Genomic DNA, 25222 nt, shown 5'->3' with positions numbered 1-25222 from the left:
ATGGTGACTGTGCTTGTATACAGTGCAAATGTTAAGTCATATACCAGATGAATTTTATTAAATACTTGGCTTGATGGTAATGACAAATTTATGGGATTTGCATATACAGAGTTTGAAGAAATATTTATTTATATGAATTAAAACAATTTTATCATATAAGGAAGTTTTTTCCACTAGATGTTCTTTGCCAGATCTACTTTAGTTCATTCAAAATTCGATTATAGATTGCACTGCTGGGGATTGGCCTAAGAAAAAATAAATGTGTGGATTATGGCACTTAAAAAACAATATTATAAAAATTAGGGAATACCTGCCAAAAGACAGTGGAGAATTATAAACCATCACATGTGTTGCTGATCTCGTATGTCTATTTTTTTTTTTCAGTCATTTGACTGGTTTGATGCAGCTCTCCAAGATTCCCTATCTAGTGCTAGTCGTTTCATTTCGGTATACCCCCTACATCCTACATCCCTAAAAATTTGTTTTACATATTCCAAACGTGGCCTGCCTGCACAATTTTTTCCTTCTACCTGACCCTCTAATATTAAAGCGACTATTCTAGGATGCCTTAATATGTGGCCTATAAGTCTCTCTTCTTTTAACTATATTTTTGAAATGCTTCTTTCTTCATTGATTTGTAGCAACACCTCTTCATTGGTCACTTTATCCACCCGTCTGATTTTTAACATTCTCCTACAGCACCACATTTCAAAAGCTTCTAATCTTTTCTTCTCAGGTACTCCGATAGTCCAAGTCTCACTTCCATATACAGCGATGCTCCAAACATATACTGAAAAATCTTTTCCTGACAGTTAAATTAATTTTTGATGTAAACAAATTACATTTCTGACTGAAAGCTAGTTTCACCTGTACTATTCGGCATTTTATATCACTCCTGCTTCATCCATCTTCAGTAATTCTACTTCCAAAATAATAAAATTCTTTTACCTCCATAATCTTGGGCGACTGTATGAGCAATAACCTTCAGGTGAATTGTTTAATTCCCAGGGCTCGGTTATTAAGGACCTATTCTATTTATAATTTCTATTAATGACCGCTTTCGCATAAATTTTATGGCAATAGGAAGCTACTATGGTAGAGGTTGCTCTAGTACATTCATCTAAGAACATCGATAGATTGCAGGCTGATCTGGACTGCTTTAAAAATCAAATCATCTAATTTTTTCTTTATTATCTGCCTCCAGGTTATTAGCTCCATTTATATATCCTAGTGTTGATTGTGCTCATATTAAACTACAATGTCACTTTTCAAACATATCTTGGATGAATTCTATTAAATACTTAAGGTTGAAGGTAGATTGTATATTATCAAGGAATTTACATATACCTGTTTTGAAGAGATTTGTTTACATGCATTAAAAAATGTTATAAGTTTTTTCAGTAGATGTTTGTCAAATCTACTTTGGTAGAGTTCATTCAAAATTAGACTATGGATTGCATTGCTGGGCATCAACTTATTGGCTACCTTCATCTGATAATTTTGCAAAATGCTACTGTAATGTAATGTGTGGTGCAAGTAGGGAAAGCCTTTCCCTTTTTTTTCAGTAAATATCTGTATTTTCATTAGATCTCTTTGTTTATAAGGTCTTCTAATCTTTTACAAATGAAGTGGTAACATCAGGGTGATGAGAGCAAGGATGAAAGCCATTAAAGAGATTTTTTACAGAAAATTTTATTGTTCCAGGCCTTATTGTACATTGCTTCAAAAACTTTTCTTTTTTTACACCTAAGTTCTTTAACCGTCAGCTGGGTGTGCAAGAAGTACCTACAATATTAATTTAAATTTAATTTTTAGAGTGGAATTTCTTTAGGAAATTGTTAATTCTGAGATAATGCAAAAATTTAAATGCAAGATAATATTTCAAGGGACAAAAATCACTAACTGTGATCTCAAAGCTGTAATTTAGGTTTTACTTGAATTAGGGGAAAATATGAAAATCAAAATAAATTACCAAACTTTGTATACCACCTCCCCTTCACCCTCTATAAATTACTTTGAAGCACAAGGTAAATTTGAAAGGATACATTGGTTATAAAACTGCTTGACTTCTTATGAAGCAGTATACTAATTTCATGTTGTAAATCTATTCCAAGGATAAACTTGCCTAATTATTTTCAGTATCTAAAATATTAAAAATCACAACTGCCAAAAAAAAAACTGCTCTTAATATAAGGGTAATTAGTGTGTGGATGATAATTTTGTATATATAGTCTATGACATTCCTAGTAACATAAGGATAACAACTCAGAGTCTAGTACATCTAAATCACTTAATGACTTAAGCCGTTGAGCTGCTATGGTGGAACATACATATACCTGAAGTACATTACACTCCTTTTTGGGCAGTTGTGTAAAAATTGAGATTTAGCAATATTCTTTCTCAAAATGGACTTTATTAAAAAAAATAAAAATACCATCTAGTAGAGGGAGATTCAAATCCCTTCTTGCCCACAAGTCTGTAGCCTACCACCTTCAACAAAAATCATAGTATTGCACTGTTAAAACTTTGTTTTCCCAAAATATAATCTACCCTCAAAAAAAAAAAAAAACTTAAATTATGTAAGGGAAGTTCATATATTGAGGTCTAGTAAGGAGGTCAACAGGATTTCCAAGTTCTGTAGCAGTAGAAACAAACCTGCAAATTGTTTTTTTAATATTTTACTTCTAACGACGCTTTCTAATTTGATACTTACGCTTAATCATAGACCTGAACACATGGCAAGCAGCTTTCCATCAATAAAACTTCACAAGTAATGATATTAATCATTTTTTTCAACAAACATTTGTAGTATAAGTTGCAAAATTGCTTGACTTCTTACTAAGCAGTATACATATTTTATTTTATAATGTAAATCTATGCGTGCATAAACTTACTCTAAATTATTTGCAGCGTTTCAAATATTAAAAAAACCATTGTTCTTTCATACAGGATAATTAAAAGAACATGCAGGTGACAATTTTGTACATCGTATAATTTTTTTCAAGTTTTTCAAAACATAAACATATAAATGTATAGCCTATGACACTCTCAGAAATGTAAGGATACCAACGTGGGCACATATCTAAATCAGTTCAACTGTTGAGTTTCAACAGTGCTAAAATCAGAAAAATCAAAAGATTAGAAGGTTATGAAATGTGGTGCTATAGGAGAATGTTAAAAATCAGATGGGTGGATAAACTGACAAATGAAGAGGTATTGTGGCAAATAGATGACGAAAGAAGCATTTTAAAAAATATAGTTAAAAGAAGAGACAGACTTATAGGCCACATACTAAGGCATCCTGGAATAGTCGCTTTAATATTGGAAGGACAGGTAGAAGGAAAAAATTGTGTAGGCAGGCCACGTTTGGAATATGTAAAATAAATTGTTAGGGATGTAGGATGTAGAGGGTATACTGAAATGAAACGACTAGCACTAGATAGGGAATCTTGGAGAGCTGCATCAAACCAGTCAAATGACTGAAGACAAAAAAAAATATGTAATATAATAGCTAATATTTGTTTATTTATAAAACAACACAGTTACATAATATGTAACGCATACATATTACAACGAAAATAGAATCAAATAGACTATAATTTATTCTGTTACAGTTCTTTTAAAGGATATTAAGGATAACAAAGAAAAATGAATTTAAATAACTTTATTAAAATTACTTATTTTAAATATCTTAACATGAAATACATAACATTCACACGGAGAATAAAATCACTAAAATTAGTTGAATTACTGTCGTTTCAGGAAAAAATTTAATTCTGTTGAAAAATGTTTGTTTCTTATAATTGATAACGGAAATATGATTACTATTATTTGTATTTTTATCTGGCCGAACACTATTTTACGAGAAGTAATAGCTTATAACCAGAACTATTAATAAATCGTAATATCTAATATTGTAGATAGGTTGCTGAAAATAAATGCTGTTGTTATAGATAACCAATACATAGAATATTCACTTGGGGAAATTCAGCTAAAAGTATATCTATAACGTCCATCTAGTTCAACATTTTTAATTTCATTTTTACCTACAAAAAAAAAAAAATGGATTATATTTAAGTCAGAATTATTTATAAAATATTCACAGTTTTTTTTCAATCTGTCATTTACATACTAGTAGTTAGAATAAGAAAATTTTAACATCTCAAGAAAAATGTAAAAACAACTAATACAATCTAGCTATTATATTTGTTTTTCTAAAATTTATATTTTTTTGTTTATTTCTTATACTTCCATATGACATTACAACATAAATAATACAAAGAAAGTAAGAAAAGAGTCATCTAACTCAACAAATATGCGCGTGCCTTTTTATATGCATTTTAAATCAAACCTACACATTGGCTACCGATTCTGAGTAAAATAATAATTTTTCTAATACAAGGAAAAATCAGCGGCTCTTAAGGAATGGTTTAAGACCCTTAGCGACTCAATTATATAAAGCACATCTCAAAAATAAGTTATGTTCACAATTCTAGCTTCTTACATCTTCTTAAACTTTATCCGAGAGTCATACAAAGACTGGAGGAACAAATTCTAAAGTATCAGATGAATCATTAATATTTGTCATGATGAAATTCGAGGCTTCAAATGGGTTCGGTAGAAACTGGCTCGCATTACATGGGGAAATTCAAGGAAAAAACATGGTAAACTGGATTGAAAAAGGATTTCTTGCATTTCCCTTTAACGTTGTTTTAAAGGCGTAAATAATTTTCATTTACACGTTCTTAATTGTGATTTATTTATTTTTTAGCTATTTTACTTAATATCTCACATATTTACGTGGGCTTACACACGCACGCACACACGCACGCACGCACACACACACACACATACACATACGCACATACATACACACATACACACACATACGCACATACATACGCACATACACACACACACACACACACACACACACACACACACACACACACACACACACACACACACAATTATTATTATTTAAAAAATCAATTAAAGGTTGTACCTTACGTATACGATTACCTACTGCGACTTTCCCGTCACGCGGCTACAGGAGTAGGTTGTTTATGACGCACAGTTTACACATGGATACACTCAAAATTTAAAATATTTATCATTTTATTTAAATGCAATATTTGTTCATTTATTAAATTCTATGATTTTAACTAAAGCGAGCGCGCATACCGCATTTAATTCGCGCGGATGCGGCGGTACTACCGGCGACAGTCGGCACTTCGGCAGATGGGTGTAGCCGCCAGACTTAACGCACCAGATACCGAGTCAACCGGGCGATTGAGTTCGAGACCCAGCCCGATCGAGTTACTTTTTTACACTTTATATATTATTTATTTATTTAATTCTTCCGCTCACCCATGACGTCACAACATAGCAGTAGTTTAAAGCAGCATTTTTGAGGTGGAGGTGCGATTTTGCAAAAACATTTTTTTGTAAATATTGTTATTTTTTAATTGTTAACAAATGTTCCAAAAAATTGACCTTAATTAGGCGAAATATCGGGTTACTGAAAGGGTGACCTTGTTGTACCGCTCCACCCCTTGACCTTTTAAGTTGTAAATTTAATGGAATCAATGCCACATAAATAGAAGTAACCTGAACAAGTTTGGTCAAAATCGGTCCAGTATTTCTGAAAATATAAGGTTAATTAGAGACCAACACCAAAACACGTATATAAGAACATTAATATCCGGAAAATTTCCATTTTTAGCGTTCCTTAGGTGTCAAAACGTCAAGATCCGGTGAAAACCGCATATGCCCGAATTGACATTTTTCAAAATATGTGTTAGTTGGAAGCCGGATATTTATTTTTAACATTAAATTATCTCTTTGACTGAGCGCATCCGAGATTTCACAATCGGCCGTTACGAAAATAACGGAAAAAACCAAGAGACCACAAACAGTTTTATAATACTAAGTATTCAACCAACACGCCAAATAAAGGTTAATAGCTGAACTGACAGGCTAGCGTGAATAGAATGCATTCCATATGACCTAAGAATAAGCCGCCAAATTGCGCCGAAGGTCCTTTGATAATTTATAACTGCCTAGTGACGCTCAACGTGTTAACATCGTCGCATGAATTTTTTTGAACACTAGTTTCTTTCATTATTTTTTCTTTTCCAACTTCAATGTAATACAGAACTCAGTTTTTTTTTACTTTACGGATATTAAAAAGCAGATACATATCATCGTCGTCGTTGTCATTATTATATAACTCCTATAAGTAGAAAAATAGTGGAAGGCATCTCAACTTATTCCGAAAGAGGAAAAATTTCGATTAACTAAGTTGAATTGAATTTATAACTAAATTGAATTTCTCTGGTTCTGGCGTTGAATTTACTTAAAAACTGTGAGGAAGTATGACGATTGAGGAGGTTACATGTACTGGATCTCACTGATATTTGAGGGATCGGATGACTGCAGTGCGTGACTCGTAATTATACAGTGGTTATTATATTAAGCGTAGTTTAAAAGTTTAAAATCTAATCCTACTTTTATCTGTCTTTAATATTTATAACTTTACTTGGTTGACTTTAATGTTTTATGACTTAATTATTTATCTAACGTTATTATTTGTAGTTATCTGTTACCTTTTATTATCTGTTATCTTTTTATTAACTAACTGCATCGTTTATGTCATAAAGATAAAGCGGGTGTGGAGCGATTCGTGCCGTCTTGGTCTTTGGCTAAGCACTCACCGAAATAGAGAGGGAAACGCCCTTCCTTTAATCCCGCCATCCAAAAATAATAAAATAAAATCAATTTTTTTTTCGTGTGTATGATCTGTTTCTTTTGTTACAGATACTCACAGCAGCCACCACAACAAACAAAAAAATGGATTCTTCACTGCGGCCACGCGGTCCCCCCAAACCCTTCCCGGACACATGTGTGTCTGGAGATTAATATTATGATGTGTAAAGAACCTGCTATTTGCTTCTTCTACAAAGGCGATCGCCGCCCCATAACCGCGATCGCGAATAGGTATCATCAAAAATTGTAAGTTCCCTATTCCCTTTCCTTTCAAGAAAGAAGAAGAGGGAACGAGCCCAGCAGCCACCTGCACAGAAGAACGAAGAAAGAAGAAACCTGCACTTTTCCCCGTTCAGCCCTTCGGGGCCACGGGAATACCAAGGTTAATGGCATGTAACTTCGGTTACTGCCAATTCTCGGAAAGTGCAGGCCAAAGAAGAAAGAAGAGGTCATCGGTAAGAGGAAGAAGAAAATGAAGAAGAAAGAAGACCCTCTACTCGACCCGACGTCACGGACAGGAGTCCGGAAGAGAGCCCAGCGGAGATGCACCGTGAAAGGCAGCCATCAAACAAGTGGATGAAGAACTTCTAACTATCCTCTAACACTTACAATGAATTTAAATCAATCAGCAATTGCGACTCCCTCCGGAGAAGGGGGCGCATTGCTCCCTCCATACAGTTAGTGCCCCGTTGTGGCGTATTCCTGCTAGCCTATGAAGCGTTAGCACCGAAAGGACTTCAGTGGACGGTCTGAAGGGGAATTACGTCGGGAGGACAGGTTTCAAAAGCCTAGCCTTCCGCGGTCGGCCCATGAAATGGGTTCGATAACGCTGGTTTAACAACGGATTGGAATGCAATTAAATCCGTCCTTAAAATCAAAATATAAAATAACACAAAACTTGAAAATTTAGACCCGTCATTAAAAAATAAACCCTTAAAAACACGCTCGATAGAATCATTCAGCAGCAAGGGACACTGTCCAGGTTCTGCGATCTGTAGGGAGAATTGTAAACTCCCGCCAACTTTGCATTCAATTCCAAAGGTAATGCATGTTATTATTATTTGAGGTGGGCTGGCTTTGTTTGGTCTTCCGATACGTTACTCTTAGCCGTACAGTTTTACTTATGGTCACAATCCTTTTGGCGGGCGATTGTAAAAAATAAATTACTCAAAAAAAATTATGTAATCAAAGAAACTTAGAGTTGTACACGCTATTTTGAAATTTCAGGGTTAATGCCAAAATTTTTATTTATTTTTTATTGCAGCAAATATTTGTATTGTAGAAAACTCCGGAAAATGAAAAAAAAAAATGAATATTTTGTTAGTAAAGTAAAAGAATTTGTTAATATTGGATTTTATTTTTATTAGTTAAATTTGTCGATAACAACAGTTTAAAATCACCGGCCTCCGTGGCGCGAGTGGTAGAGTCTCGGCCTTTCATCCGGGGGTCCCGGGTTTAAATCCCGGTCAGGCTTGGTAAAAAAGAAAAAAAGTAGTTTTAAATCGTTGCAATAATTAATTACACTAAATAAATTTTTTAAGGCTCAGTTTCTACGTGTTCAAAATTTTGTTTTCAGTTCTTATAGAATACGGACATAATCGAATAGCGGTCCCGAAAAGGAAGTTCTGAAAGGACGTTTCCATAGAGTAAATGTGCTTCTTTTAATTATTTATATTTGTTTTATTTGACATTCTGGTAATTATTAATTTTATTAATATTTGAAGCATTAATATAGATATACATTACCTGAATCACTTCAGTAACGGATCTGAGAAAAATTCACGTACACGTTAAAATAGTATTCTGGTTAAAGAAATGCAGAAAATTCTGTTTTGTGTTAACTTGTTTCATTTCAAAACTTTACTCGATTCAGTATCCTTTCAGTAAAAATAGGTTTTAAATTTTAAATGAACCAGTCGCACAGAAAGCGCACAGAGATGTAGTATAAAGTGTAAGTAAAGTTTTTTCTTGTATACGAAGTATTTGTAATTTGAAAATATTTCTTATGTATTCCATCAAAAATAAACATGAATTATTGTAGGAATTTTTATCCGAATATGAATTACGAAAGAAGCTACTGAAAATTTCTGAAATCCTGAAGATGAAATTAGAAAATGCTCAACAAAGTTGTCTGTTAATAAATGAGATTGCCAGAACAAGGAAAAGAATTACCTATTACAAAACTGGAAAGGATAATTTAAATTTTCGAATATCATCAGATGACAAAAGTTTAGGAACTGATTGATTTGAAGAAGGGTACAATATTTTTTTTTAAATCGCACAAAAATTGTGATAAAATTAAAGTTAAATTAGAATTTCTTAATAAAATGCTTGTAAAACATGGATAATTTTTCGTTTTATGACCCCCCCCCCCACTTTTTCGCATAAAAATTAATATAACATGTTTTATAATAACTGATGAATAAAGCATTAGATAAAACACACTAAATTCTATTTTATACCGGTCATTTTAAGCATTTTAGTTAAGATTAGCGAGCGTAGGTTAATGTCTAATGAAGCAATAACGGATTAGAAAATGTACCTGAGAGGTGTGTGTGCTGATCATATATTAAAAAAATCCCTTTCGGTTCCCCAGAAGGAGGAGGTAGATTTCATCGGTGCTAAGAAGGGACAAAAAAATTTCCACCTTAGAGTTAAGAAAAACTTCAAATTTACTCAATACGACAATAGTTGCATGTGAAAAAAAGTTTTACATGTTTAGCATACGACAAGCCCCATCTTCTTACAATTCCAACAACATTTTGGTCATCCCTTGTCGTAAAAGTTTGTCTTACCAAAAATTGTTACAGACAAAGATTTTAGGTATTGTTTAGAGGACTAACGACCACTTTAAACCGATTCGATACTTGCCTATTAAGGGAGATTTTTTTTTTTGTCTTGGAAACCCCACTCTCTCCACCCTCTGGGACAACGGTTGGTGATATCATAAACCCTTAACTGAGACAGGTTTTAGGTTCATATCCAAAGAATAGTAGTAGAAACTTTAAACGAATTCAATATTTAACTTAATAAGAAAGTTATAGCGATATTTTGTTTTTTCAAAAAAGCTCCCTATTTCCACCTCCTCCGATTTTTCCCATTAATGAACTCGACCTAGATTTTAGGTCGTTATATCTTATTTATCAATTTGAAAGTGAATGGTGCAAATTTACGGCAGTTACCGTGTCCACAAGAAGTGAAATTAAGGCAGTTATCGTGAAGTATATATATATATACATAGTGTTTCTAAAATGGAGGGCTGGCTATACTTTTTCGGATTCTACTTGTAAAACTATTTCAAACAAAAAATATCTTTAGGAAAAAATGGCGATTTCTCCTTCGTTCTCCCACTACCCGCGATTTTGTTTTTTTATATAAAAATGTATATCTCAAGTTCGGGTAGACGAATCACATTAATGTTTGGAAAGCTTCTTGGTAATAAGGTTTTAAAATTAGCAAAAAATTAGGAATTAAATACCTTCGCAAATTACAAAATGGCGGCTATGTTTAAATTTCAATCCGTTACATCTCTGTAAATATTAGTTTTATCAAAATGTATGTTTTGCTAAAATATTAAGCGTTTTATTTTGAACAAAATGACATTTTATTATTTTAAATCGGTTAACAAATAGCCGAGTTATGGCAGAAAATTGATGTTGTAATTGTGTGACTGTTTTCAAGTCCTCCACTTTACGTTCAATTCGATTAAATATTAATTGTTTTTATTTATTGTTAATTCTAATATTGTAAATTACAACCAAATTAAGTAATCATTTTCTCACAATAAGATTTTATATTAAATAATAATAAAAAAAGTGATATTAATTTTTCACTTTAGAATAATTTTAAACATCATTTTAAAAATGTAAAAATGAAGCTTCCTTCAACAGGAATGGTGTTGAAAACTATCCCAACCAACGTATCTGGAGCGACAAGAATCCTCACGGTACCTTCCAAAGTAGCCTTCAACAAAGATTTTACCTGAACATATGGGCAGGTATTTTTAATGATTATCTTTGGGCCCTGTCATTCTACCAAATAGTTTAAATGAAGAAACTTATCTTGCTTATTTAACCGAAAATCTTCCACATTTTTTGGAAGACCTACCTCTACAATTAAGAGAAAATATGTGGTGCTCCACATATTTCACGATGGAGCTCCAGCACATTTCAGTCAGTTGATATCGGATTTCCTGCATGAAACATTTCATGAAAAATGTATAGGCGAGAAATCGCCATTTTTCGTAAGGATATTTTTTGTTTAGTTTTACAAGTAGAATCCGAAAAAGTATAGTCAGCCCACCATTTTACATTTTAGAAACAGCCTGTTTATATATATATATATATATATATATATATATATATATAAATTTTTGAACTGACGGTGGTTTTGGGATCTGGGGAATGTGAAACGCAAAGATATGTCGAAATTTTCGGGAAGTCGAATCATGGTAGCCGTTACAGTAAGTAGCTTTCTTATGAAATCTACCTAAAACCCAAAAAAAAGGTACTGGTCAAGAATGACGATAGAAATAGACAAGTTCTCATTTTCAAAAAGAAAGTACTATGAAGGCAGAATTCTTCAAAATCAGTGGATATTTGGAAATAAATTATAAATATATTTTAACCAATCTTAATAAATTAAAATATAAAATAAACAAACTTAGATTATATTTATAATTACCATTACTGCTTAATAATGGTTATATTTTTAATATGTAAAATAGGTTAATATGGAGAACGTTTAAAATTACCGGCTTAAAACAACATGTTACAGTGTTTTCTCTAATGTATTATTGTGTTGTAGGGGTTACTACTGTATTTCTCTAATATTTTATTCATCAATTATTATAAAACATGTTACATTAAATAATTTTTACGCGAAAAAATTCGGAAGGCGTGGACCAGGCCGTAAAATGAAAAAATACCAAAAGAAGAATTGGCATTGAACCGTATCTATTATTTTGTTACATTTTTTGGGTGAAATTTAATTGTTGTTGGTTGCTGAGCAACTTAATTATTTAAAATTTAATTTTTACTCGTTTTAGATTATTACTGTTCGAGGTTTTACGAATGTCATAATCGATCAGCGTAAAATCATTAGTATAAAATTGTTAAAATAATTTTCCTGAAATTCACTATCCTAAAAGAAATCTGAATAAAATTTTGTACGCTATTAAATGAAGTAATGTCATTTAAAAATCTGCTTAAGTGTTTCGGTGGACAGAGTGAAATATTTATAGAGGATAAAAATATCTCATTAAAGAAACTACTAAAGGCAAATGAAGCGTTGAGAAAAGAAGTGAACAATTTTCAACGAAAATATGAATTACAACAGCAAAAAGAAAAAAGAATAATAGCTGTATACCAACAACTGAAGTGTATTCAAGCTAATGAGAAACAATTAGTTTTCAGTTTAAACGAAGAAAATCAGATGTTAAAAGAAACATTGAGGTCATTTGAAAATGATCTTAGGTCTTTAAAAAAAGGATTAAAAAAATTATCAAAGGAAGTTAATAAAATAAAAAATAAAATGAAAGAGGAAAATAATAATAGTAATTCAATAATACTAAATGTTCAATAAATTATGCAATAAAAAGTCCGAGAATTAGGTTAAGACACAATTGATAATAAAAATATATTGGTTGTGTAAATATTTTTATTATTTTAATATTTAATATTAAAAAATAAATATAAATTTTAAGTATTAAAAAAGTTTTTTTTATTAAATTTATTTTTTTGAGAACGAAAATCGGATAGATTCATTTCTATACTATGAGGGTTTATACTACTTTGTATGAAGTTCATTCACTAATGGCTATGCCTTGTCGATTTAGCCATGTCACTCTCATCTCCGCTTCTCTCTTGAAGTCATTATATGAACCAAGGCCCATCTCTTCTTTAACATTATTGATGATGGTTACTCTCGGTCTACCTCTAAGTTTTTTACCCAAAACCTTGCCCTCAAATATATTCGCGAAGAACTGGTCGTGTCGTAGTACCCACCGGGCTGGCCTAGTGGTGAACGCGTCTTCCCAAATTAGCTGATTTGGAGTTCCATCGTTAAAGTCCTAGTAAAGTCAGTTATTTTTACACGGATTCGAATACTAGATCGTGGATACCGGTGTTCTTTGGTGGTTGGGTTTCAATTAACCACACATCTCAGAAATAGTCGAACTGAGACTGTACAAGAGTTCATTTACACTCATACATATCATCCTCATTCATCCTCTGAAGTATTATCTGAAAGGTAATTACCGGAGGCTAAACAGGAAAAAGAAAAGTGGTCATGTCGTACTACACTTGAATCCACCCAGCTTCCTTTTGTTATTTTCCTCCAAATCCACATTTCCATTGCTTCCAGTCTCCTTCTTTCTGCTTCCCCAAGCGTCCGTGTTTCACATCCATAAATAAGAACATTCCAGATATAAGTTTTAGCAAACTGTGTCCTTATTTGCATACTCATATAATTATCAGTCGGTAAATTCTTTTTAGCCTGGGAAGCTCGTTTTGCCAGCGCTATTCTTCTTTTTACTTATGTGGAATTTATTATCGCTAGTGATGGTGCTTCCCAAATAATAAAAACTGTCAATCTTCTCAACAACAGTACAATAATTTAATATCGACCTTGGCACCTTCCTTTGTTTTCCCTACAATCATAGTCTTTGTCTTCTCCTTATTAAGTAATGTGATTGCGAAAAATTTCGGTTTTCAAATTTCAACAGAAATATCCATTTTGACCATCCCTGAATCCATTTTAACTAATTTTGGGTGACGTCTGTACGTACGTGCAAACGTATGTAATACGTGCGTATGTATCTCGCATTACTTATAAACGATTAGCCGTAGGATGTCGAACTTTTGGATTTAGAACTGTTGTAATACATAGTTCTCCCCCTTCCCTTTTTGATTGCAATCGACAAGATTAAAAGTGTCCAAAAAAGCTCAAAATAAAAAAAATTGGATTTTGGACATTTCTTAACTGCAGTAATAAGCCCTCAACGAGAGCTTTTCAACGATATAGTGGTACTTATTTTCATTAGTTCCGAGTTATAGCCAAATTAAATTTTAATTAATGAAATATTTGGTTCTTACAAGCGGAAGGCACATCGGTTCGAATCAGACTCCAGCTCCCTTTTTGTTTTTTAACTTTTTTTTTTTAATTTAAATATATTGATTTATTAATAATTATTAAACTCTGATTTTAAAAGATTTTTACGATAAATAATTACAATAAAAAAAAAGAAAAAATATCACAGAAGTTACCAATGAAATAACATTATGTATTTTTCATTTTTTTTAAAAATGTATATGTAATTTAATAAGCGTTCAAGAAAGTCATATTGTGTACACATCACATTTTTATATCATTATAAATAAACCACATTTCTGCAATCACATTTAATGAGTATCTGAAATTTTTTTCCAGTATGTTACTATTACTTTCCTTTAAACCAAACTAATATACATAAACAAATATTTTATTTTATAATTCTTAAGGTAACACAACTATTTCATAAATATTATAATACAAAAAATAAACGCAAAAAAACAATGAAACGATGTTTCGCACCAAATTCGAACCTTTCTCAAGTATAACTGAAAAAGCACCTATTTAATCATATGTTAAACAATATTGGACTGTTCTAATTATTCAGCTTAACTAGAGATTTGTGAAACGTGTTCAGAAACGGAAAGAGAAATGATCATTGGTAAAGTAGTCGGAGCATACAGGAAGGTTAAGGAGAATTTTGTGTACATAAATTAAAATCTATTAATGTGGTTATTAAAAAGTACACCGATTTATGATACGAAAGAAAAGGTCGGTAGGTAGGTGAAATATATTTTAGAGTTTTACAGAGGAAATTAATTAGAAACTGGTGTTATAGAGGAAGAAGAGGATGAAAAGGAAGATACAATACTGAGATCTGTATGTAATAGAACGTTAAAAGATTTGAATGGCAGAAAGGCTCCTGAGATTGACGGGATAGCTGCAGACTTACTGTGCACTGTAGGTGAGGAAGCGATTGGTAGATCACACAAATCGGTATGTAATATTTACGAATAAGGGGAAGTTCAGTCAAGCTTCAAAAGAGTGTTATTGCCATGATACTAAAGAAAGCAGGCGCAGATAAATGTGAAAAATGTGCTTTTGAAATGTGTTGCTATACGAAAATGTTAAAAATCAGATGGGTGGATAAAGTGACAAATAAAGAGGTGTTGCGGCAAATTGATGAAGCAAGAATAATTTGAAAAAGTATAGTTAAATGAAGAAACAGACTTATTGGTCACACATTAAGGCATCCTGGTCACTTTAATATTGGAGGGTAGGTAGATCAGAAAAATTATACAGACCGGCAACGTTTGGAATATGCAAAACCAATTGTTAGGGATCTAGGATGTAGGGAGGATGTAGGGGGTATACTGAAATGAAACGACTGGCACTAGATAGGAATGCATCTTTCCGATGCATTAAAGCTGTCAAATGACGGAAGATAAAAATAATAAATTTTTGTGTACATGAATCCAACAACGTCTTCTACACAATAAACAAGTTTAATATTTTATCAAAATAATCAGATTATAAAAATTTAAAAAATTCTAAAATAGCAGCTTATTAAAATGTTTTAATCATTAATAAATCGATAAATATTAGTTTTATCTATATTTTATAAAATAAAATTTTAAGACATCGCTAGCAAAATAATACTTTGTTAGTTCAAATCGGTTGATAAACAATTTTTAGATATGACATATTGATATATGTCATATGATATATTATTAAAGTAAATTTCGAAATTTATGTAATCTTTCAATTTTGTGGCTTTTTTGTCTTGAATCACTCTGTATACAATTAGACGAGTCAGATATTATAACTATAATGCATTAACAATGTATTTTTAATATGATGAATGGTTTATTTTCAGTCATGAGTATTAATTAAATATATCATGTACATTAGAAAAGGTAAGTATGTATCCTATCGATGACAACAATAATCGAAACAACAAGGACGAGGTATCGAAACTGATATTGAGTGTGTCAATACGCATGTGTAGATTAACACATTTCCATCAACGGTCATCCTATAGAAGAAGCGAATAACATCAAGTGCTTAGGAGTTATCCTCCAGAAAAACGGCAGATACACCGACCACATAGTCAATGTATGCAACAAGGCAGAAAAGATGATAAAAAGCCTAAACATCATTATGTCATCGCAGAATGCCCCTCGGGCCTCAAAGCGCCGTTTACTGGGGACCACCGTCGTGTCTTCGCTTATGTATGCCGTTCCGGCCTGGTGGCGCTCTATCGCCATCAGGCGGAACAAAGAGAGACTGGCGAGGACGTACAGGTGTGTGCTCCTAGGTGTTGTGTCCGCATACAGGACAGTGTCCTATGCCGCCCTGTGAGTGTTATCGGGTACACCTCCTATTGACATAATAGCAAAAAAGAGGGTGGAGAGGGCACAAGGCAAGCCAGAACAAGAGGTCAGGGATGCTGTTTATAATATCTGGCAGGAAAGATGGTCGCAGGAAGCTGTGGGTCGATGGACGAGAACCCTCATCCCCAACATCAAGCCACGGTTGTCGAGAAGATTTGGTGAGGTTGATCATCACCTATCGCAGTTTTTTACAGGACATGGTTCCTTCAATAACTACCTGCACAAAATAGGCAAGAGAGAAGAGCCAATTTGCAACTACTGCAACGAGATAGATGATGCTGAGCACACCTTTTTTGAGTGCAATAGGTAGGACACACTTAGACATAGTAAGGCACTCACAGGTATAACTCCAGAGACAACAACAGACTACATGCTAAGAAGCGAGTCAAACTGGAATAATTTTGCTAGTTTTGTTAGACAAGTTGTTCTACAGAAATACTCCGATGAGAGAAGACAAGGTGTTGGCTAGAATAGGACTGGGTGGACAGCCTTGCTGGTGAGGTCCAGCATGCTGCGGTGTGTTGGCACTGATGAGCCACCAAGGACTCCACGGGTAACAGTCAGGTAACAGCACATTGAATACTGAAGGGACCCGGCGCCAGGTCGCGGCGAACTGGGTCTGGCGTGGTGTCCAAAAGGGCAATATTAATAAAGAACTCTCAAAAAGAGCTAACCGGTAGGCCGACCTGCCATGCCGGTAGGTGGGGAGGCCTTTCTTTCTTTCTTTTTCCTGTTTAGCCTCCGGTAACTACCGTTTAGATAATACTTCAGAGGATGAATGAAGATGATATGTATGCGTGTGAATGAAGTGTAGTCTTGTACATTCTCAGTTCGACCATACCTGAGATGTGTGGTTAATTGAAACCCAACCACCAAAGAACACCGGTATCCACGATCTAGTATTCAAGTCCGTGTAAAAAAAGCTGGCTTTACTAGGACTTGAACGTTGGAACTCTCGACTTCCAAATCAGCTGATTTGGGAAGACGCGTTCCCCACTAGGTGGGGAGGCCTATTTGAGTTTAAAGACATTCCCCTGGGCGGCGTAATACCAACAAGTCGGTCCGGCCCAGGGGAGCTGAGAAAAAAAAAAGGTCACAATACATCTACAAACATTACATTCATATAAATTTTGAATTTATCTTTACTTTTTATTTTTTACATGTTTATTTTTATAATATTTCAAATAATTATTATTTGAAAGATCCGGGGGTCTTGGGAATGGAACCTGTGGCTTAAACGGGCTGTCTAGGAGGGGGGGAGTGAAGACCGTGTCACGGTGGTAGAACCCTTTGGGAATTCACCACTTGAGGCAAGGCATAAAGACCATAGTCCCCGTGGGGAGCCGCGTTTGGGGTTCCCTCACTTGAGGCGAGGCGTAAAAGACCGAGACCCGGCCGCTTGGATTGCTACGGCGTGGACGGAATAGCCGGGCGCCAGACGTCCTGAGCGGTTAGAGGCGAGGCACCTTCCAGAGCCGCTTGATGCTTGATCTCAGGTCCAGTACTGGGTGACTGGGGGGAGAAAAATAAAAAAATTATTATAATCTAATAATTTTATATAATAAAGAAGAAAAAAATCTAAATTAAATTACATTTAGTATGACAAAAATTAAAATTCCTTTCCTTTTTCTTTAACCTAATTGCATTTCTATAAAATTTTCCAATTAATGTTTTAGTCTAATAATTTCATCCAACAAACAAAAAATAATATTAAAATATTAATCACATGAATATTAATATTTAATATCAATATTAAAATAAAATTATACGCAATATGAAAAAGACAATATTAAAAAAAAAACACAGATCGAAAATCATCTAAACAGATGTCATGAAAGATGGACTGTAGTATAGCATCGATAAAGGCTTTCGAGTGATTAATTTGTATTGACTTCTAAATGTATAAATATTACTTTTATACGTTTATTTTTCTTAATACAATCTATTTATTTACTTTTTAATTCTTTTAGGATTTTATTAAAATTATTATGCTTAGAATTTTTTATTATTAAAATTATTGTAACAATTAATTTTTGTGTACATTTTTTTATTTTTAGTATTACATAAAACCTACTTTGATAACTTGATCGACTTATTGTATGATGTTCTTACTTATATACTAAGCTGTGAACATTATTATAATGAAACAACATTAATAATAACAGGAATTTTGAAAAAAAACTGGAATAATACCATTCCACCTATGATTACCAAGAAAAATTCAAATAATAAGATGAAACACATGCATAATAATAATAATAATAATAATATTATTTCTCGTCAAGCCAGTCATTCCAGACCTCAATTAAAAAACTAATTATTAAACTACCTCACCAGAGTCAAATTACTGCGACTATTTAAAATTCAAGTATTTACTTAACAACACGATTTCACGGAATTCACGTTATTGTTAAAACAAAATGTTTATGTTATTCTTAAAAAATCAAAAAATTATATTCAATTGCTGTCATTGCAATACATTCTTTATCGGAGTAGCCAAAAACTTTGGGTTTATTTCTAAGCTTTAAAATTATATTTAACATTCTATGAAAACATTTAAATATTTTTGGTAAACTAAATCTTTTTAACGAATAGTAAAGGTCTGTTACAAAACGTAAATATAGAATTTCGATTTACGTTTATAAACTTTCTTTCCATTACAAAAAAAATTATATAGTAATAAATTATGATCCTAAAGAAAAAAAACTATAAAATAAAAACTGAATACGGTATAATAAACAGGACAGAAAAGTTCATATATCTTGGAGAAATAATAACCCCGACAAATCTTCCGAAAGACTCATTAAAATGCAAGAACAAGAAAATGAAACTGGCATACCAACTTTGCAGAAAAATCTACAACAAAACGTTTATTTCAATAAATGCAATTATTAGACACTACCAACACTGTAATCAAGCCCGAAGCACTTTACGCCGTAGAATGTATACCCTTAAACAACAAAAATACACTGGAATTCATAAAGAAAAGGAAAGAAAAATGTTAAGAAAGTTTCCAGGACCGATCAAGACTGAGGAAAGTATAAACTAAGTTCAAACGCGAAACTTTTCAAAAATACGTAATGCAGTCAATAGGGGAAAATATGTTCGATTTTTAAGAAAATTAGTAGAGTTTAAGAACGTACATGGGGTTGTAGATTAGGGTAAGTATAACTTTTTTATATGCGACTGGGCAAAATTTTCGCTAACAGGACAAAATGGCGGCGGTTCAAAGGTGATCAAAATCGGGTTTTCAATTTTGTAGGCCAAAGTAAACTTCCTAGGCGAAAAATTTCTGAATAAAAGTTGCAGGAATTTGCAGTACCTATAATTTAAGTCCTTAAACGTTAAACGAATTAGTTACTGAAAAAAAAATCCGAAAACCGTTAAAAATGACCGTTTTTATTTTTGCAAAACCAATATTTATTCCAAAAATAACTTTTTTTACTTTTTTTTTATTGTTTTAAAAGTTAGCACATGGAATTCCGAATTCAGTGATTGGTTTACAATAAAACTGGTTTATTTGTTGCTAAGATATTGTAATTTGTTTATAAAAAAACTCTTCAGACAACAGTAATTATTTTAGCTTTTCAGTACTTTTTCGTGTCCATGTGAAGTCCAATCTATTCTTCAAGACTTGTACTTTCAAATGTGAAAAGTTTTAGATAAAAAATTAATGTACTTCGAAAAAATGAGTGAAAAGTAGAGCGTTCTCGCGGTAGTCGTAGAGGAGGGAGCGTTTCACGGCAATCGCGCGCGAATAAAGCTGAATTCGTAACTTCAAATCGGCGGAGTGCGAAAAAATCATTCTATCTCCGCGAATTTTTTACGGATGTTTGTTTATTGTTGTTGAAAAATCATACTTTTGAAACGAATCCATCACTGGTAATGTATCATCTATAATAACATCAATCGAAAGCTGAATTGTATCAAAAAAAGATCATGTTGTCAATTTGGTGGAATTCAAAGGTTTTCCACATTCACTTTTTCTGTTCAGCCTCCTGAACCGCCGTAAGTTGTTACTTCAGAGGATGAATGAGGATAATATATTTGAATGTGTAGTCGTGTACGGTCTCAGTTCGACCATTCCTGAGATGTGTAGTTAATTGAAATCCAACCATCAAAGAACAGCGGTATCCACGATCTAGTTTTCAAATCCGTATAAAATAACTGCCTTTACTAGGACTTGAACCTTAGAACAACCGACTTCGAAATCAGCTGATTTGCGATGACGATTTCATTACTAAACAACCCTGTGGGTTGGTTGTATATTATTAGTTGCTTTCCAGGAACTAAACGATCTATTTAGATGTTTATATATATATATATATATATATATATATATATAAAAGTAAGTTAAGGGTGTATGTATATATATATATATATACTTTTAATTTTTGCAAAATATATTTAAACGTAATTTAGTTAATTATGAAGGCAGATGAATTATGTTTAGCGATAAATGCCATCTAGACCATCCACAGTGCAGCAGAATTCGAACAGAACCAAAATAAAATATTTTCCAACGAGAAAACCCTGACAGTTCACCGGATACAAGATAGGATGCTGTAACAAGACAACATCCAACCCCCTACGCATGGCGATCTCGCCAAGTTCAATCTGTGCAATGTAAGCCCCCTACGCAAATGATTGTAGAATGTTAACCATCTAACGATATTAAATTATAATACATTATGAAAACCCGTTTATAACCCGTACAATACTTACTATTTTCATAGTTCTTTGATCCTTCTGAAGACGTCTGCAGTTAACACAAGTCGGGCCCTCCGAGTTCTTAGGATACTTTTCTCGTTTATGAGTCTCATCCGCAAATTAGAATCACACTAACACCAGATGATTACACAGTTCAGCAACGTGTCAAAACTGGCGGCATTTGTAACAACGTTGAACATCTACAAATTATTTGGCCTTACACGAAGAGAAATCAGTAAACTACCTGCCCACAGATTGGACGGCTTAAAATTGTTCAGAACTCACCTGGAAGACAGCAACCTGGCTGAAGGTGGTCTCCTGCCGGTCGAGGAAGGCTCGTCGGTGGAGGTTGAATTCCAAGCCATTGAAGTTTGCCGGATACTGGAGGTAAAGGGTCATGCGGTGAGACGGCGTATCGAACACGAAATATATTCTAAGTCCTCACAGAGACAATTACAAGAGGGATCACTTTTTGTAATTTTTCTTACTTCCCGTTCATCCCATACCAAAATCCGCCCGGATCTCCACCGATCTGGGCCTTCGCTATCTCCTGACCCCCAAATCCAAAAAAAACACCAAAAATTACCCCCACCCCGAAAAAAATCTTCGCCAGGTCATATCTTTCCGTTTGTAGGCGTTTCAATTATTTTTGGGGTTAAGTATTTTTGGTTAAGGTTCCGATAGGTTAGAAATGGCGTGAAACACATCGAAACGGTAGAATTCGAACTGGTGGAGATTTTTTTTGGGGAGGGGAAATTATTGGGGTTTTTTGGATTTTGGTTCAGGAGATAGCGGAGGCCCGTATCGATGGAGATCCGGGAGGGTTTTAGTCTGGAACGAACAGAAAGTAAAAAATTAGAAAAAGTGTTCCCCCCCAGTATAATTGTCTCTGTGAAGACAGAATATATTTTGTGTTCGAAACATCGATACGCTGACTGGCCGCCTCACAGCCAAACGGTGTTTGAGGATGTCATGATCATCGTGGTCTTCTCCGAGCTAAACGTCTTAAAACGATGCTACGATCCAGCACGATGGTCAAGAAATACATATTTTATTATTTTAAATTATGAGGATCATTACAGGAATAATGGTTAATTCATCTAAATTTATTCGATCTTATTATTAACGTTATTTAACGTAAATAATAGTAAAAAATAAACATTTAACATAAATAATAGTATGGAATTTATCTATTAGCATAAATATATATAAATAAAAGACAATCTTCGTTTTGTGGGTGCCTTAAGAACTCAAAAACTACTTAACCGATTTCGCTGAAAATTTCACAATTTATTATTATTTGTTCCGGGAGTGTTTACTAAGAAAGAAATTTTTTTTGTTAAATTGGAGTAACTGGTTAAAATAGAGTATCAATGAAATTTAAATTTTTTGTAATTTCTCGTTATGAAATGAAGATATCAACATGATTTTTGGTGTGCGTAATTTTCATGTGAATATCTAAAAACCAACTTCTAGGTTTTTCTATGTTTGACCTTAAAAAGGGCGAAGAGAGTTAAATAATTGTTGAACAATGATTGCAAATTTTCCCCATTTCTTAATTAAATTAAACGAGATATTGAATAGATTTGGTCTTGCAAATATTCTTCTCATAAATATTTCAAAAATATCTTCGGTTTTTTTAATTTTATTTTGATTTTTTAGGGGTTGCGACGGTTTACGGCGCGGCGGCTCAAACAACACAGCCTATGTCATTGTTACTTTATGCGCGATGTGTCTACTACGAAATTAAAAAACGTAAAACAAAATAAAATTGACCACGACGGGAAACGAAAGTATACTGAGGGGGTGAAGCCGCAATTACATGCTAGTTATTTATTATAAAAAAAGTTTTAAATATTATGAATTTTTTTGTAGAGCACAATTTTTTTAATGTATATAAAAATTAATTTACCACGGCTTTAAGTTTATTATAAAACAAATAAGTAGATTAAATTAACAATCAAGAAATTAATTCTTATAAATACAACTAGAGCAATAAGATATTTGTTTACCAGAATCGTATTCTATTTTAATTTATTAAAGTATATAGTATAGATAAAATTATATAGTAAGAAATAAATACTTTTAAAAGTTATCTTAACTAATGAAATCGGATTATCAGAGGGATATAAACATGATAGGTACAAACGACATGATTAAACTAACAGTATTTAAGAACGTCTAGCGAAAACTTAGCTTGCATCGACAACAGTAAAAATAATTTTATTTACGATCGAAATTAATAACATTTTTTTTATTACGACAATTATATTTTTAAATTAAGAAATTGATAATAATTGAAATAAATTTTAATTTTTTTTCTCAGCTACTAATAATAGTAGCTATAAATAGAGTATTATAAAGAAAAATTGACGTTTTAAAATCGGCTGAGTCAAATAAAATAGAAAAAACTACGAAATTTTGTAAGTATGTTGGTTATGTGTGTTTTTATTTCGTTTAATATCTCTAGATTGGTTAAATATTAACAGTTAATTAAAAAAAAAAAAACGAATTATTTTTTGTGAAAAATTTAGATAGACTGGTACAGTAAATCCCGTTTAACGAAAGCTTACAATCTCAAGAAAAAACTATTTCAGTAAAAATTTTACAGATTTTTATTTTTAGTGTAAAAAAATTGAACTGAAACTATCCCCGACTCTAAAAATTAATAATAATAATAATAAAAAGCAACAACAAAAAAACAATAATTATTGTAGTTTTAATGTTTTCGTTATGTTAAGGTAAATATCGCGGTACTTTTTCATTTTGTCCCCCCACGTTTTTCAAATAAAAATTACTTAATGTAGCATATTTTATAATAATTTATAAATAAAAATTTGGATAAAAACACACTAACTTGCCGTTTCATACCGGTCATATTAAACATATTAACATATTTGACATATTAATGTATTAGTCATAGTTAGCGAGCAAAGCGAGCGTAGGTTAATGTCAAGTAAAGCAAATACGGATTGGAAATTGTACCTGAGAGATGTGTGCGCGTGCGTGTGATGTTCATTTATTAAAAAACCGCAAAAAAATAGGTGTTCCAGGACTGACGGTAGAATTAGACTAGTCCTCATTTTCAAAAAGAAAGTACAATAGAGGCAGAATTCTTCATATTTAGTGTGTGTTAGGATGTATTTGCTGAGAAATTATAAATATAATCTAACCAAACTTAACCTACGCTCGCCAATTTTGACTAATTAATAGTAATGTTTCGATTATTTAAATAATAAACTCAGTAATTATTGTAATTTTTATTATTTAAATTATCAAAACATTACTGTTAATTAATCAAGGTTAGCGAGGGAAATAGCGTAGGTTAAGTTTGATTAGATTATATTTATAATTATAAGCAATAATGCTTATAATAATGTTTAATGGTTATACTAATTTGTTGAAGATTAATCGTGTTATACAATAAAAATTTACTGGAGTATGTTAAATATACATCTAAAACTTACAATAAATCTATACCAAAAGTATATATATTTCTCCAACCAATTTTCCTTGTTGTTGCCTGGTCTCGGTGTGTTGTGAATAGGCAAATGCAATTATTGCTACCGGCTTGCCAGGTCTGACGTAGCTGCACACGTCACCGGTTTGAACCGGTATAAATCTAGACTGAAACAGACTCAGGTCGATCGCACCTGAGACGTGTGATTGATTGAAACCTAACCACCAAAGAACACGATACCAACAGTCTAGCATTCAAAACCATAGAAAAATAACTCCCTTTGTCTCGAACCTTAAAACTCTCGACATACAAAATCAGCTGATAATGATTTTAATCAGCATACTAACTTGCCGGGTTAAATCTATACAAGAAATACAATGTAAAAAAAAATTTTGACAAAATGGTATGGTTTATAAATTTAAACTTCTGGAAAAAGTTTCCATGAGATAAGATTAGATAATAAAGGTTAATCAGTAAGAATAATCGTAAGCAGAATAATTTTTTTTTATCCTGAATTTATTTTGTTTGAAAAGATTATTTGTGAAAATAATAACTAATAAAGAGAAAATAAAATCTACATATAGAATCAGATATTACGGTTGTCATACTTTCCAGAAATGAACTGTGTAAATGAGGGAATAACTGGTTTGTACTGCTTTCTGATTGAGAAGGTACTTCACCTTCCATTTAGAAACTGTAAATTCGGCATCATGAAGTCCTTTTGTCGAATTTAAATTTTTACAGTAACAACAATATTCAAAAAGAATAAGTAAAACTCAGTTTTCTACTTTTTAAGTAGGAAACTATATATTAAGTTAATTATAATTAAAATAATTACCTT

At 32.6% G+C, this 25222-nt stretch overlaps 1 protein-coding gene across 1 annotated transcript in view; it reads right to left on the bottom strand.

Annotated features, from left to right (window-relative positions):
- LOC142330000 (uncharacterized) overlaps positions 1 to 24452 on the bottom strand; it is a 47054-nt gene extending 22602 nt beyond the window's left edge. Inside the window, exon 1 of the mRNA XM_075375002.1 lies at positions 24389 to 24452. The gene's annotated coding sequence lies outside the window, so the exon portion shown is untranslated. The remainder of the gene's footprint in view (positions 1 to 24388) is intronic.
- Positions 24453 to 25222: the final 770 nt, after the last annotated feature.

The sequence above is a fragment of the Lycorma delicatula genome, chromosome 9 (assembly GCF_047948215.1).
Source record: "Lycorma delicatula isolate Av1 chromosome 9, ASM4794821v1, whole genome shotgun sequence".
NCBI classification, from domain to species: domain Eukaryota; kingdom Metazoa; phylum Arthropoda; class Insecta; order Hemiptera; family Fulgoridae; genus Lycorma; species Lycorma delicatula.
Note: the sequence above shows the minus strand (reverse complement) of the source record. Positions and strands in the feature narration are given on the sequence as shown.